This window comes from Leptonychotes weddellii, chromosome 6, assembly GCF_054177405.1.
Source record: "Leptonychotes weddellii isolate Sample4059 chromosome 6, ASM5417740v2, whole genome shotgun sequence".
In the NCBI taxonomy this organism is placed as follows: Eukaryota; Metazoa; Chordata; class Mammalia; order Carnivora; family Phocidae; genus Leptonychotes; species Leptonychotes weddellii.
In genome coordinates, this window is record NC_138374.1 from 50,702,668 (window position 1) to 50,716,981 (window position 14,314).

Genomic DNA, 14,314 nt, shown 5'->3' on the forward strand with positions numbered 1-14,314 from the left:
GATATCTTTCATCTAAAGTTGCCTGCGGAAAACGGGATTCCCTCCTGCTCTGCTGGTAGGAGGCAGTGAAAACAGACCTGGCTGTCTCAGACAATAGCTAGCAAGGTGTCCCACCCACTGGGAAAAGCCTCAGAATCCCTGGGAACTAGATAGAAGATGGGATGGGGAGGGAGTAAGGTCAGACTCTTTGGAACATTCTGGATCCAAGGAGGGAAATTCTTTTACAGAGTTTTGAAATAGAGGAAACCATTAATAATGTCCAAACCCCGGCAATAAATGGATCCAGGTGAGGAAGACCTGTGACAGGCTAGCAGAACTGGAGTGGAGAACTGGAAATGAATGTATTTTCAATTTGGATCCAGGAAAGGGAGGTTTTAGAGGTGTGAATTACTGGATGCAAGATAAACTTTTCCTCCAGGCAGAGCCTATATTTATTTATATGATAATCTTGGGCTAAAGCGATTCTAAAAATCCATGAGCGTGGTTCCAAATCTTGCCGTCTGAACACTCATTTGAAAAAAAGGAGTTTTCCAAAGGGGCTAGAGATAACTTTCAGTTAAATACGAACAATTGAGAATTGCGTGTCGCTAAATAAGAAACAGCACAAACCGAGGCGCATTTCACTCTTGATAACGTTTCTGTATCTCTCGCCTATTGAACCGTTTCAACTGTGCAGCCCAGGTCGGGTACAGTTGTATTTCGACACAAACACAAACGAGAAAAGTGAGGAAACCGTTTGCTAGGGTGGACTGACCGCCACCAGGGGAGTGGGGGGCGTAGGCGCGGGCCCTGTCTGGAACTCCCCTGGGCTGGACGGGCACCGCAGTTCACCTGCACCGCTGGAGTACCGGGACCCCCTTTACCGTCGGGGCTGCACCGCCCCAGACACCCAGGGACCCGCGCTTTCGTTTCTCAGCTCGCATCTTCTGGCCCTTTTCACCCCTTCGCGCACCGTGGGACCGTTGCCACTAAATCCCAGCAGTGACCGGGCCGAAATCAAGCCCGCGGTGGCCCAGGTCGCGGCCGCAGCCATCAGCGACTGGAAACTCCCGGAGAGGGAGGCGCATTTGGCCTTTTGGGGGCTCAGGGTCCTTTGGCCATTGTTGGGAGGAACAAAGAGGGCAGGAGCGGAGGGCGCCCCCATGAGGCAAGGCGGGGAAGGACACCGACCGGCGCGATTTCGGCGGCGGGCGAGGCTGGCAGCGGGTGCTCGGGGAGAGCGGGCTGCGAGCCGGGGAGGCAGGGCCGGTCCCGCCCGCCGCGCCCCGCACGCGCCTCGCGCGCCGTCTGGCGCCCGCCGCAGCCCTTTCCTTCGTCGCGGCCACTTTACTTTTATCCCCTTTTTTCCTTTTATTATTGTTATTATTATTATTATTATTATATATTTTTTTCCCGCGCAAAGCGGGAAGCGGGGACTGCCCAAGCGAGCGACGGAGGGGCCGCCATTTCCCCGGGAAAACGCAGCGCGCGCGGCGGCACCGGGCGCCCCGGAAAGGGAACCGGAGGGGAGTGCCCGGCCCCGAGCCCTCCTCCGCGCCGGCCGGGAGCTCACGGGGCTCACGGGGCTCACGGGGCTCGCGGCGCCCGGCTTACGCGCAGCAGCTCCCGGCCTCGCCCCCGCCGCCCGCGTCCCCGGCCTGACCTTCCGCAGCGCGGCCCGCCCCCGGCCCCCGGCCCCGGGCCCCTTCCCTCCGGCCCGCGCCCCCGCGCCCCTTCCATTGTCAGCCCCGAGCGGGCCGGCGCGCAGCCCCGCACCCTCGGAGGCCCCCCCCACCCCCCGAGCGGCCCACCGCCCCGGAGCAGTCCCCGCGGCCGCCGGGCGCCTCCCTCCTCCGCTCCGGCGCCCCGAACTCTGCATCCTGGGAGCCCTCGGCTCCCTCCCGGGCGGGCCTCGCCGCGGCCCGCCGCCGGACCCCGCATCCCGCCGCCTCCTCCCTCCTCGCCCAGGATGCCCCCCACTCCTCGCCGGCCGCGGCAATTTTACCGCTTCTTTCGCACCCCCCCGGCCCCCGCCTTTATTTCGCGAGGAAGCAAGTTGGGCAGCTTGATTTATTAATTCTTCTGTCTTTCTTTTGCGGGGAGGGTCGGCTATCGGGGTGCGCCCGCAGGGGCCGGGCGGCGGGAGAGGCAGGGGTTCTCTCCGGCCCCGGCACTGCCCCCGCGGCGCGTTTTGTCTCCAGCCCCCGGAGCCCCCTGAACAATAATGCCATCGCCATGGCGGGCTCACCTGGTGCTGCGCCGCCTGCTCCGGGCGCCCGGTGCCCTCGGCGCGCCGCTCCCGGGGCGCAGGTTCGGCCCGCGCGGCGCCGGTGCCGGGCAGGACTCTTTGCCTTTCTTTGGGTTCTATCGGTGCTTGTCAATGGCGGCAAGCGGCAGTTCTCCGGGCCGCGGATAGTAGCGGGGGGAGGAGGAGGAGGGAGAAGGGATTGCTCCTTCTCCACATAACCACCTCTAGGAGGAGTCGCTCAGCCTCATCCCCCGCCAGCCCAGGCTCCGCGACGGGTCCGGGGCTTTCGGTGGGGCTTGATGAGCTATTGTCCTTCAGGAGCATTAATGATGAAACCGCGCGGCCTCCGCGTCGCGGGCGGATCAGCCGGATGCGCTGAGGGCCACTTGCTAAGATGAGGCTTTCCCCAGAGCCGGAGACAGAAGCACTACGGTCACGATCCGGAGGCTCCCGATAGCAGGATCCACCTTTGGTGGAAGAAGACGGCGTGGGCGTTCATCATCGGGCAGTTCTGGGCAGAGCCTTAGAAGGTGAAAGCCCAAAACGGCCCCCTTCGATGGTCTCGTGTCCTCAAATAATAACAAATAACTGTACAGGAACATTCGTGTCTGCCACTGGGGCTGTTGCATAGGGTGGCCACGGCCACGAGAACTGAGAATGTGTATCCATGCCTGTTGGCTTTTTATAAATTCAGACCAGTTTAGATTCCAGCGTTGCATAATATTCGCAGATGTATGTTTTGGTGGGTGAGACTGTGTGCGTGGACATAATTTTTAATTCGGTTGCTTTCCCGTGTGTTAATTTGTAATATCGAAGCAGGTATTGAGATTGGCACGGGGTTATTGTCTTAAGGACCAAATGTTAGTTTCCGGGAAATGTATTGTTATAGGGATGTGGCGGACAATATCAGGTGTGATCATGGGATTAGAAGTAGCTCTGTTCTACTGGAAGCCAGGGCTGTCCTTTGTAACTGGAGATGCAAGCCGGGGGCTCCATGGCTGGGGGTGAGTCAAAGGAATGTGTTTATTGCTGGGAGAAATGTTCACTTGCTATGGGCCTTCCATGCTTCCTCTGGTTTCTCATGGATGAGTCAAAGGATTGTGAGAGGCAAAATTTTGACCTCTTTAAAAAAGAGAAACCGACAGGAAAACACAGTTCTCCAGCATTGGTCAAATGGGTGCTTTTCAGAGCCTTCTTTTCAGAGCCTTTCCCATTTGGTAATATTGTGTACATTTGCCCCTATAAACCTGTAAATGTTTAGGCAGTGGGGAATATTGGGGTGACTGAGAGCCTCCAATTGTCTGAGTGGGAAAGAACCCAAATGCCCAGCTGCTCTCTGGATTTACACTAGTCCGTGGGGGCTGTTGATGGAATTAGTAGATAGCGCTTTAGACCATATGCATTTTGAACAAGTGTTTTGCTGAGAAATCTATCGACTTCCCAAAAGATCATGCATGTATCAGAAAGGTATAAACAAATCTCCGTTTGCTTAAAGCTCATATGGCTTCTCCAACTCTCCTGGACACAGTGGTCTCAGTTTATGGAGACTTCCTTCACTCTTCTTCCTATCCCTTTTACCCTCTCTGTGTATGACCTCACTGTTCTTTGTCTTTGAAGGTACTCTCCAGGTCAGAAATCTAGTCAGGATAAAGTCCTCTTTTCCTGAGACATATATTTAAAGGGTTTCAAATGATCCCTTGGGGCATCTCAAATGATTTCGACTTTCCCGTTCTAGAGGAAGTGCCTATCTCCCTTCTTATATAGATTTCTGGTGTCCATTCTTGGTCAGAAATAACTTCCAGGCCAACATTCAAAAGGGTTCAGGAGCTGTCTGGGAGTGTTTGAAAAATAACTCCTACCCTGTGACCCACTCAGCCAGGCTGACTGAGCTATAGTTGAATAATTCATCAATATATATTAGATTCACATTCTCCCTGTAACTTTGCAATAAAAATGGTACAGGTGGTCATTTTTATGTGCATTTTATGTAACTCATTTCATCCTAGCATTTTGTTATGTGCTATCTTACACAAAGGCTGGTCTAAGTATTTACTGGTCAGCATTCTCCCATTTCCTACTGGTTGTTTTCTTCCAGTAGATGATGTAGTCACAACTCAGGGAGTCAAGGGGGTGTCAGCTTCATAAGGCTCTTCTTGTTCCTTGAATAGAAGAGATCATAGAGTTCACCTGCCTTTATGTTACAGGAAGAAATTTGATATTCAGGTGCGTCAGGTGACTTAGTCACGGCCCCGTGGGTGAAACTCCAGTGCACTTACGGATACCCAGCCTAAAGTGGTTTCCCCCAACTCCAAACTTCAGAGGATGTATAGGGGACAAATAAGCAACCTAATATGCAGATCTAGTTAAATTATACATATTTATTGGTGGACATTTGACACATGAACAAAAACCTAAGCCAGATAATATTGTGTAGTTAAAATACATTTAAAATGGTCAACATTATTAGAAATTCATCAGTAATTGTAAGTTCTGCAGTGGCCTCTAGCTCAGGGAATCTCAGACAAGGGGAATAATAAATAGTAATAACGAGAGTTTACACTTACGAATTTTTCCAGAGTGCACCATACTTTCACCCTTACTAATTCATTTAATCCTCACAACAACTCTATGGGTTGGGCACTATTTCCTTCTCTGTACGGATGGAGAAACTGAGGCAGAGAGTGTATGCAAAACTTGCCTGAAGTTATGGAGTTAGAAAGTGGTGGTATCAGGTTCTTAATCCCTGTGCTAATCTGGTGCGAGGGGTGTGTGCATTCACTTTAGGCAAAGAACTTTTGTGATTGGTCACAGGATGGAAAGTCCCTTGACCATTCCCAATACATATCCTCGAGGAGTCAGCGAAAAACCTAATTTCAGGAGGTTCGGTTGATTACCACTGCACTGAAAACATTTTCTTAAACTCCGACCTGTATGTATGGATAACATTATGAATAAACGGGTTGATTGTGAGTTGACTCCATCAGCGACAAGGATGTCTAGCAAACATTTTATTGAGATGCAGGATGAACTGCTTCTCCACGTAGGGAGTCATGTAACATGATTTAGAGATGGGGGAAAAAAAAAAAGAACCAGCCGTGCAACTAGATTCATATTCTGTGGAGCCTACTAGTCATTCGTTCACAAAAATCATCTATTTTAAAGATAGCTTCATCGATTTTGGCCCCCCAGTTTAATTTTCTCATGATCCCAATTTATGTGAATTGAGTGGATGTTTATTTTCCATGATTTGTTCTAATCTAGTTCATGACACCTATTATAATTTGTGATCATTTTACCCTTCTGAGATCTTGGTATGCAATTACCCTATTAATTTCCTGACCCTCGCCTCTTCCAGAAGGACTGTATCATGTGGGTACATATTTATATCTGGCCTACGTGAGTGTATGTGTATTATGTGTATAAGATTTATATATCCAGATTAATTTCATTTGAGAATTTCTGATCCCCTTTGAAGTAACTTGAGATTCCCAGGGAGTAGCATAAAAACAGATGGAAATCATTGGTTTAAGCTCTTCTTTGAATATAAGTTAGGCAATTCTAGATGCTCTATTAATTCCATCAAGGCACCAACTGGCATAACTCGAAATAGCAACTCGGAGGCCTGAGGTTATGAGTGCAGACAAAGCACCAGGCTAAAAAGTACCCCACCATTCTAGGAAACGAACACAGCTTTTAAATGTACCCTAGAACCTGAAAAATACTAGGCAATCTGAATTAAAATTTTTTATTAGCTAGAAATATGCACAGTCTTCCCTGGTGTTATATTTTGAATAGTGAACATTTGATTAACAGTTAATTAAACATTTGATTTCCTTAATCAAAACTGGTGGCTTTAGGATCTTAATCACTTATGAAAGGGAATGATGTCTTTAAAGAAACACATAGGCACTTATTATGCCAACAAAGCCTATTCTTAGTAGTTCTGGTTAAAATGAACATCTTCGTCTCCTCACAAAAAGAACATCTTAATAGTCCAGGTTTTTAAAAACAGCAACAAAATATGTCCTTTTTGATGCTAAGCCCTGGCCATTTGGTTCCGGGAGAAGGGGATTTATATGACTGAGTGTGTGTGTGTGTGTGTGTGTGTGTGTGTGTGTGTGTAGATGAGTCTCTATGTACACACATCTCTCTATAAATTTATAAACATTTGGTGTGTGTGTTACGTGTGGCTATGTTATGAGATGGGTGATGACGGCTACTGCAGTAGGCTCAGAGTTAGGGGTGATTTGGATTTTAAAGGACTCTACCAAATGTTTAGCGTTTAACCGATGATGAACTGTCCTGTAAAAGAAAATTAAATGTTGCAGGTTTTTAAGAGAAATATGTTATCAGCCCTGATGATGCGAAGTTGTGGTTAGGAAGAGAAGGCGCAGGGTGTCATTATTAATGGAAACAGAACCCGGAGCTAAGGGGAGTGTGCCAGTTGGGATGTTGCTGTGTTCGGTGCCAGAGCTCCTCTGGGAGACCATCCCCTTACCTCCAGGCAGAGCTCTTTGCCACGATTGTGATGGGAAGTGGCAGCATGCATCTAGAGAGATTGGACCTTAACATCTGTGTTGGGAGATCTATGCAATGTGGACCCACACCCAAACAAAATTGCTCTTTGCAATTTAGACCCATTCTAGAGAATGGGGGCACAGATTTTCCAAATCCACAAAAGCAGAATACCATAGTAAAACTGTAATTTATTTATACAAATGGTGTGTTTTTACAAAGGCCATCTGTCAGTTGACTCTCTGATCTAAAACAAATCTGTTTGTTCCCCCAAAAGAAATAACATGTCTGTTGAAAAAGGATTTATGGACGACAGGCTGCCCAATCCACCAGCCATTGGTATAATAGTAACTATTTATGATATATTTACTTCTACAGGAGTGCTGTGAGTGGAAACTATTACTTGTAAAGTATGGTAATTAATTTTCATTACCTCGAAGCCAAGAAATGGAGCCCAGTTGCATTTATTAAGATTATTGCATGGGGCGCCTGGGTGGCTCAGTTGGTTAAGCGACTGCCTTCGGCTCAGGTCATGATCCTGGAGTCCCTGGATCGAGTCCCGCATTGGGCTCCCTGCTCGGCAGGGAGCCTGCTTCTCCCTCTCCCGCTCCCCCCTCTTGTGCTCTCTCTCTCTCTCACTCTCTCTCTCAAATAAATAAAAATCTTTAAAAAAAAAAAAAGATTATTGCATGAAAAACACATGTGTCTTCTGGGAAAAAAAAAATCCAAATAAAAGTACGCAGAGAGCTTTGGCCACGTGGTAGCTCACTGCTCTGATGGGTGGTGGTAGGGACATGGGCTTGCACTCAAGCATTGGATTCCTTTTTGGAGGACAAGGGGACAAATCATTATTGAATGACCCTGGCCACTCGATCTCTAGGCACCACTGATGGCCCTTATTGGAAATTAGATCTCACTAGTAATACTAAAAGGAACAAGGTCTCTAGGCTGAGAGAGAGGGATATGGAAGAGGAGGGAAGACCCCCTGCTCCCATCTGCTGTACACAAAGGTGACACTCAAGTGAATATTTATTAATATTTATTCCCAAATGGAACCTAATATTTTTTAATGGGCCCTCTCTGCAAGAAACCGGGCCAGGTCACACGAGAGGTACAAAGAGGCATCTTCTCTTCTCAGGAAGCTTGCCATCTATCTGATAACTGAGGGAATGGCAGTAGGTACAGAAATCACCTTGAAATTATCAATGCAAAACTGTTAACAAGGGTTAGGGGTTACCTTGTCTCTGGACACCTTTCTTAAATTGACACCAGTTCCTACAAGCATTCTTCCAAAGCATTCTTAAAATTAGCTAAACCAGATTCCCCCCAAATGTTTTATTTTATTTTACTTACTTTTTATTTATTTTTTAGGTTTCAAAGATTTTAAAAATAGGTAATATTTGAAAAAATAACAAAGTACCTAGGTCGACAATCCATAGGGTCCATTCCCCTGTACCCCCCCAGGCAGCCAGCCAAAGGAACGTTCCTTTGGTGTCCTTCCGAGCATGTACTTTTCTCCCTGTTTGTGGACAGAGGTCTTATCTGTCTTCCCTGGACTTTGGAAGAGTCTTAGTATTCAGTCCTTCAGGGGACAGACTCCTAGCACATGCACTGCTCTCTGCTGAGGTCTCAGGCAGAAAAGTGGACACAGAGGCTCAGAGACAAGACCCTGGTGAAGGTATAGATCTGGGATCTCCCGTCAGTGCTGCAAAGGGAAAGACGCTGCTCTCCAGACCTAGGAAAGTCCTCACATGGGATCAGTCAAAGCTCAAGGACACAACTGGCACCAAAATGCATTTTGTCTCTCAGGCTGACAGCCCAGAATCCCACCTCTGAAGATAAGAAGATAAGAGGACTGTCCCTTTACTTCCTGATGGATCCTTGGAGACGCCCAGATGCCACTCAGCTTTATTTCCCACAAATACCTCCCAGTAATGGTGCTAGAGATCAAGTGAGCACTGCCTTGGACCCCCATTATGTAGACCGGTCTCTCAGGATAGTTAGACTGAGTCTGTTTGCCTCCAAGCTCCACACCGCAAAGGACATCAGAAATGACGAGGTGGTTTTGGTTGGGATCACAGCCACGGGCGTTTCTACTTGGGACCTCTGCAGCTGGGGTCCACGGGCAGGGTCGCCTTCACTGAGGGCTGCCGCTCTCTGGTTGGGCTGCCAAACTTGCCATTGGGAGGCTGGCCTCAGCCCAGCCCTTGGGGGAATCTGAGGGTAGTGGCCCGGGCATAACACTGCTCTGGGGGCTGCATGGGCAGGAGGTTGATAGAGCCAAGGCGCTCTAGGACTGTGGGATAGTGGGGCTGGGGGCAGCTCATGGCTTCTTACAGCTGTTGAACTGTGGCCTCCTCAGCTCTGGCTTTCAGCACTTGCCTGTGCCTCTCCTACCCTTTATAGAGGAAATCCTGTGTCCACTCCTGGGCCTCAACACCACTTCGCGCCTTCGGTTTCATTTGTGCTGGGAAAGAGTACTCAAGGCAAGAGGGGAGGGAGTTCACGCTAAAGGAGACTCAGTCACTCACACCTTTGCTATTCATAGAGGTTTCCACCTCAATTTCTTTCTTTCTTTCTCCCTCCTTCCCTCTCTTTCTTCCTTCCCTCCCCTTTGAAGCTCTTAGCTTAGGTTCTTGGACACTTGGAGGTCCACTGGGAGCAGTTAGGGCTCTTGGAAGAAACTGGGGTTCTGGAATGTTTTGTGTCAATGTGCATTTCTGTTGAGAAGATCCATCTTATGTCGTTGGCAGGTTCTCAAAGGGAACAAACAAAACAAACAAAAGTTAGCTAATGCTGACTCAGTTTTCCCACATCGTCCCAGGCTCCTGTCCTCAGCAGCTGAGCTCTGGTTCCATTGTTATGAGAAAATTGCATTCCTCCCTTTATAGTAGAGGTGGACAAACCTATTCCGTAAGCCCGACAGTAAATATTTTAGGCTTCTTCATCATGAGGCAAAACGGAGGTTAACATGTAGGTACCCATATAACAAGAGAGAAAAGAAATTTCCATAACATTTTTATTGATAAAATGTTGACTCTAATAACAGTAGAATACAATTTTTTTTTTTTTTTGTAACACAGGTCTCCAAATGAGAAGAATGGAATTCTATCTTAGGGGTGATAACATTTCTCATAACAGGGGTTCAAAGTTAGTGTTTGCAACTAGCAAAACCGATTGCAAATGTTCATCTGCTAATGCATCCTGGCTAATCCACTGCCTGTATTCGGATTGCCATATTTAACTGGAGGAGATCCTTCATTACATGCAGAAGAGATTTCTTTTCTTTTTCGCATAAGGGGAATAAATGACTTAGGGATGGTCGGCAGGTGGAGGAAGAAACACACTTCTCCGTGGGGTGAGGAGATGAACCGTTGGCACACCACCACGCTTCCAACTCGTTTTATTTGTGTCCATATCATTCATGGAAGGAAAATGAGCTTGGAGATGAAAGCTGTGGCCCAGGCCCAGCTCCTCCACTGTGTGACTTTGGGCAAGTGATGGAATCTCTTTGAGTCTTAGTCTCCTCATATATAAAATGATAATTGCAGTTAAGAACGGGGCTGGGGGTTGGTTACCAAATTCTGCTTTTGGAATTATGTCTTTAAAGATTTGCTCTAAAGTGAATCTAAAATGGATCTTTTGAAATGAGTGTTACTTAATATATAAGCTTAATGTATTATAATATCAGTAGCTTTTATTTACTGAACACTCTCCTTGTGCTTGGGACTGCAAAGCACTTCAATAATGGTAATGAGGTTAATATTAATAAACCCGATTGCATGATGTGCCATGTACTACTCACTGATTTATAGGCACCAGCTCATATACTCATAATAACCACTCAGGACAGTTCCATTACCAGCCCACTTCACAGATGAGGACAATGAGAGGTTGGTGGTACTGCAACTTGCCTACTGCAAGGGTTTACACCTATCCCTGTGTGGACTCTGACATCTTTGCTTTTCGCTATTTTCTTCATTCCTTTCCACTTTTTCATAAAGTGTTGTATCTGATTTTTAAAAAAGATTTTCTTTATTTATCTGACAGAGAGAGAGGGAGAGAGAGAGAGAATAAGCAGGGGGAGCGGCAGGCAGAGGGAGAGGGAGAAGCAGGATCTCCAGTGAGGAGGGAGTCCCGAGGGGGACTCGATCCCAGGACCGTGGGATCATGACCTGAGCCAAAGGCAGACGCTTAACCAGAGCCACTCAGGCACCCGATTATCTGATTTTTTAAAAAGTAAGTTCTATACCCAACTCGGGGCTTGAACTCACAACGCGCAGAACAAGAGTCATGTGCTCTGCCAAATGAGCCAGCCAGGCGCGCCCCCTGGGTCTGATTTTTTAAAAGAAAAATTAAAACCAAGTAGGTGAGATTAGAAAACCTCAAATGGACCTTAAGCAAAACTTGTCTCTAACTTGAAACCTAACGGTTTTGAACCCATGAACCCATGGCCACAACGCGGTTTAGGATCATGGAAAGGGACATGGGGTCATCCACTCCAACCCCCCGCCCAGCATGGGAATTCTCTATGTGACAGCCTGGGCAAATGGTCACTCAGCCTCTGTTCTAACACCTCAGTGGCAGAGCTTTCACCACTTTATTAGGCTGTCTGTGCCACTGTTCAAGAATTTTAACAATGTGGGTTTTCAGACTCAAGCCCTGCATACGCTTGCCTTTGCCTTGCTAAAGCCATCGAGTGCTGGCCCATCTCTCTGTGGCTCTCATCTCCCTCCCTTCCCCTTTCCTCCAACCCCTTTGGTAAAGAATTTAATGAAAATGGCATCTGAGCTGAGTGAGGAAGGTGGTGTGGGGGGTGTGCGTGGGGGCGGAGCTGAGGGGCGGAGGATCAGAGGCAGGGTAGAGGTGGGCCAGGCGGGGCGTGGCCAGTGTCCTAGCGGGTGGGTGGAGGCCTTAATGCAGGGAGCCTTGGACACCAGGGTGAGGGCTTGGTCTTTCTGTGTTAAGCAGGGAGATCTTGGAGCTTCTTATGAAGAGAGGAATGGACAGTCTGAGCGCCATGCTTTGGAGATATCCCCCCGACAACAGGGGCCTGCACAATGGATGGCCTGGCCTGGAATCTCTGGAGCAGAGCCGGGCCCTTCCCAGCATGCTCTAGCAGGTGCCCCCCGGCTCCACGCACCCACAGGATCCTCTTTCTCTTTGCACAGTAGAATTTTCTTTCCCCCCACCATATCTCAGGACAGCTTATTACATTTTTAAAAACCAAGGATGTACATTAAAACAAGCATTCTGAATAAAAGAAGAACAGCCTTTGCAACGACTCATTGCAATTTATCTGGGGCACGTTCTTCCTTTCGTCTTCCAGCCTTGCCTTCTCTGGGAATGTCTCTGGCAAGAGGCACACTTAGTTCACAGCCTCAGAGAGAATTTGTCTTCTAATCTTGTCTTGTGGGTCCCAAGTCACCCAGCCAGCCAGTGGCCCAGCAGGTGTCAGAACTGGGGCTTTCTGATAGAGAGTCCAAGGTTCTTTCCACTGCACCTAATGCCCCACTGAATCTCACCAGCCGTCTCCGTATGTGTGTGTACAAATGCGTGTGTGTATACTACGTGCAGAATATCATATCACCACGCCAAAGGCTGGAGTAGACTCAAAATAATTCCACATAAGAATTTTTGCAGTTGGGTTTTATGCGGAGGTGTGAAAACGGCCCAATCCCTTTATTGACTCGTGCTTATTTTCATAAAAAGATATTTTTCAAAGAGGCAGGCTGAGTAGATCCACTGAGAATCTTATGGTATGGTCACAGACGTATGACTGATAGACGCGACCTCGCCCGTTTTCCTGGAGATATGATCTCACCCATACAAGGTCGCAGAACCCTGTCCTTTGAGACCTGTTTTGTCGGGAGGACCGGTTCTCTTTCCCAGCACACCTCGCTGGCCCTCTCTCTGGTGATTCCTTTCATCCAGCTCATTAGATGGGGCTATTCTCCACTCCGTTCTGTTTGATGATCGTGAAATTGAGTGCTCCCAAATAATCTGACAAGTGAGCGAGAAGAATCTTATTTGGAGCCGGAGGGGACGGTCACAATTAAGATCTTTAAGAACTTTCAAAAAGACGTCCCCGCAGAGTGGCTTTGACAGCTGCAGCTCGTTGAGATGAGAAACCATTGGCGCAGAACCAGCCAGTTCCGAACAGCAGGGTTTCCAGGTCTGTTCCAAAATGTTTATTTCTTTCCATGGTGGCTGCTGAAATGCAGGCTCTAGGACTCCTGCTTTAAATGTGCCACTGGGGACCCTGGGTTATTAAGGGTTATTGCTGGTGGTCCTCTGTCTAGGAAATGACTCGAGTTCTCCATTATGCATTTTTGAGTTGGCTCAGAGGACTGCGAGCACGACTATGGAGTGATGTAACCCACAGAGTCATTTGTAATGAGACTTATGTTGAGGACATTATAGTACATAACCCAAAGACGCAAACGTTCAGGCACCAGACACTCTCAGGTTTTTTTTCTTAGAGTAAATTCTGTAGACTAATCCTCACACGCCAATGTTTCTACTTTGCAAGCAGAACGAGTGTTCGGATCACCTTAGCTCATACCTACATACCCTTCAAAGGCTTAAGGGTTTTAATGATTCATTTGAACGAATAGCCCTCAATGCCTCTTTTGGAACTATTTAAAATTTTATTATATTGTCCAACATTAAATAAAATCCCAATTTTTCTACATCAAAAAAACAAATGATGTACTATATGTTGGCTAATTGAATTTTTTAAAAAATCTCAACTTTTGAATTCCATCATCATGAAACAAACCCCGTGTTACACGTAGTGAGAACATGACATCCCATGTTCTTTTCACATTTGTGAACGTCTTTTTTTTTTTTTTTAATCAATAATCGAACTGGGCATTCTTTAAAAACAAAGTGCGCTGTAGTCCCTTTGCTGATCTTTTGAATGCGTGAGGTGTTTCCCTGGGAAATGCTATGAGGCTGATATTTTATGTGGCTAATCTTACTTGACTCAACCCCACTCATTCACAAACAACAGATGTTCATGGTATATTTTTCACTTTCCTGCTTGCTCTGTGAGCAATTAAGTTTATGGTAGGCTGTACCTTTGTCAGGTCCTCAGATTTCTAGACAAACCTGGTATTTTCCTCTTGCTGATTTTTTCTTCCCTCGGGATACAGGGTTTTGCTGAGGTTAGAGGTTTGTGGTAGTCTTCCTTTAGGTTTGTTCTTGTTTTGGGGTACACGAATTCAGGCATAATGTTTCTGTCAGACGAAATTTAGAGGCACTCTGTATTTCTGCTTGAAATGCCGAAAACGCAGAATCTTTCCACAGAATTTGTAAATGCAATATGCAGTCTCCTGTTCACCAAACCACCACAAGATCTTCTGGACAATGCTAGCATCTTCCAGAGAACCCCCCCGGGTAGTTGATGGTCAGCTCTGCTTTTGGAATAACTGGTCCTCATCCCTCGTCTCTTGGCCAAATATTATTATTAGTTAGAATAACAGATCCGTAAACATGTGATTTTAACTATCTTTAATTCAGTTCTGTCCCTGAAAGTTTTTGAAAGCCTACCCTTTACTAGAATCTGAT

The 14,314-nt window shown here is 47.3% G+C and overlaps 1 protein-coding gene across 1 annotated transcript in view; it reads right to left on the bottom strand.

Annotated features, from left to right (window-relative positions):
- MACROH2A2 (macroH2A.2 histone) overlaps window positions 1-2,710 on the bottom strand; it is a 48,982-nt gene extending 46,272 nt beyond the window's left edge. Inside the window, exon 1 of the mRNA XM_081824137.1 lies at window positions 2,228-2,710. The gene's annotated coding sequence lies outside the window, so the exon portion shown is untranslated. The remainder of the gene's footprint in view (window positions 1-2,227) is intronic.
- Window positions 2,711-14,314: the final 11,604 nt, after the last annotated feature.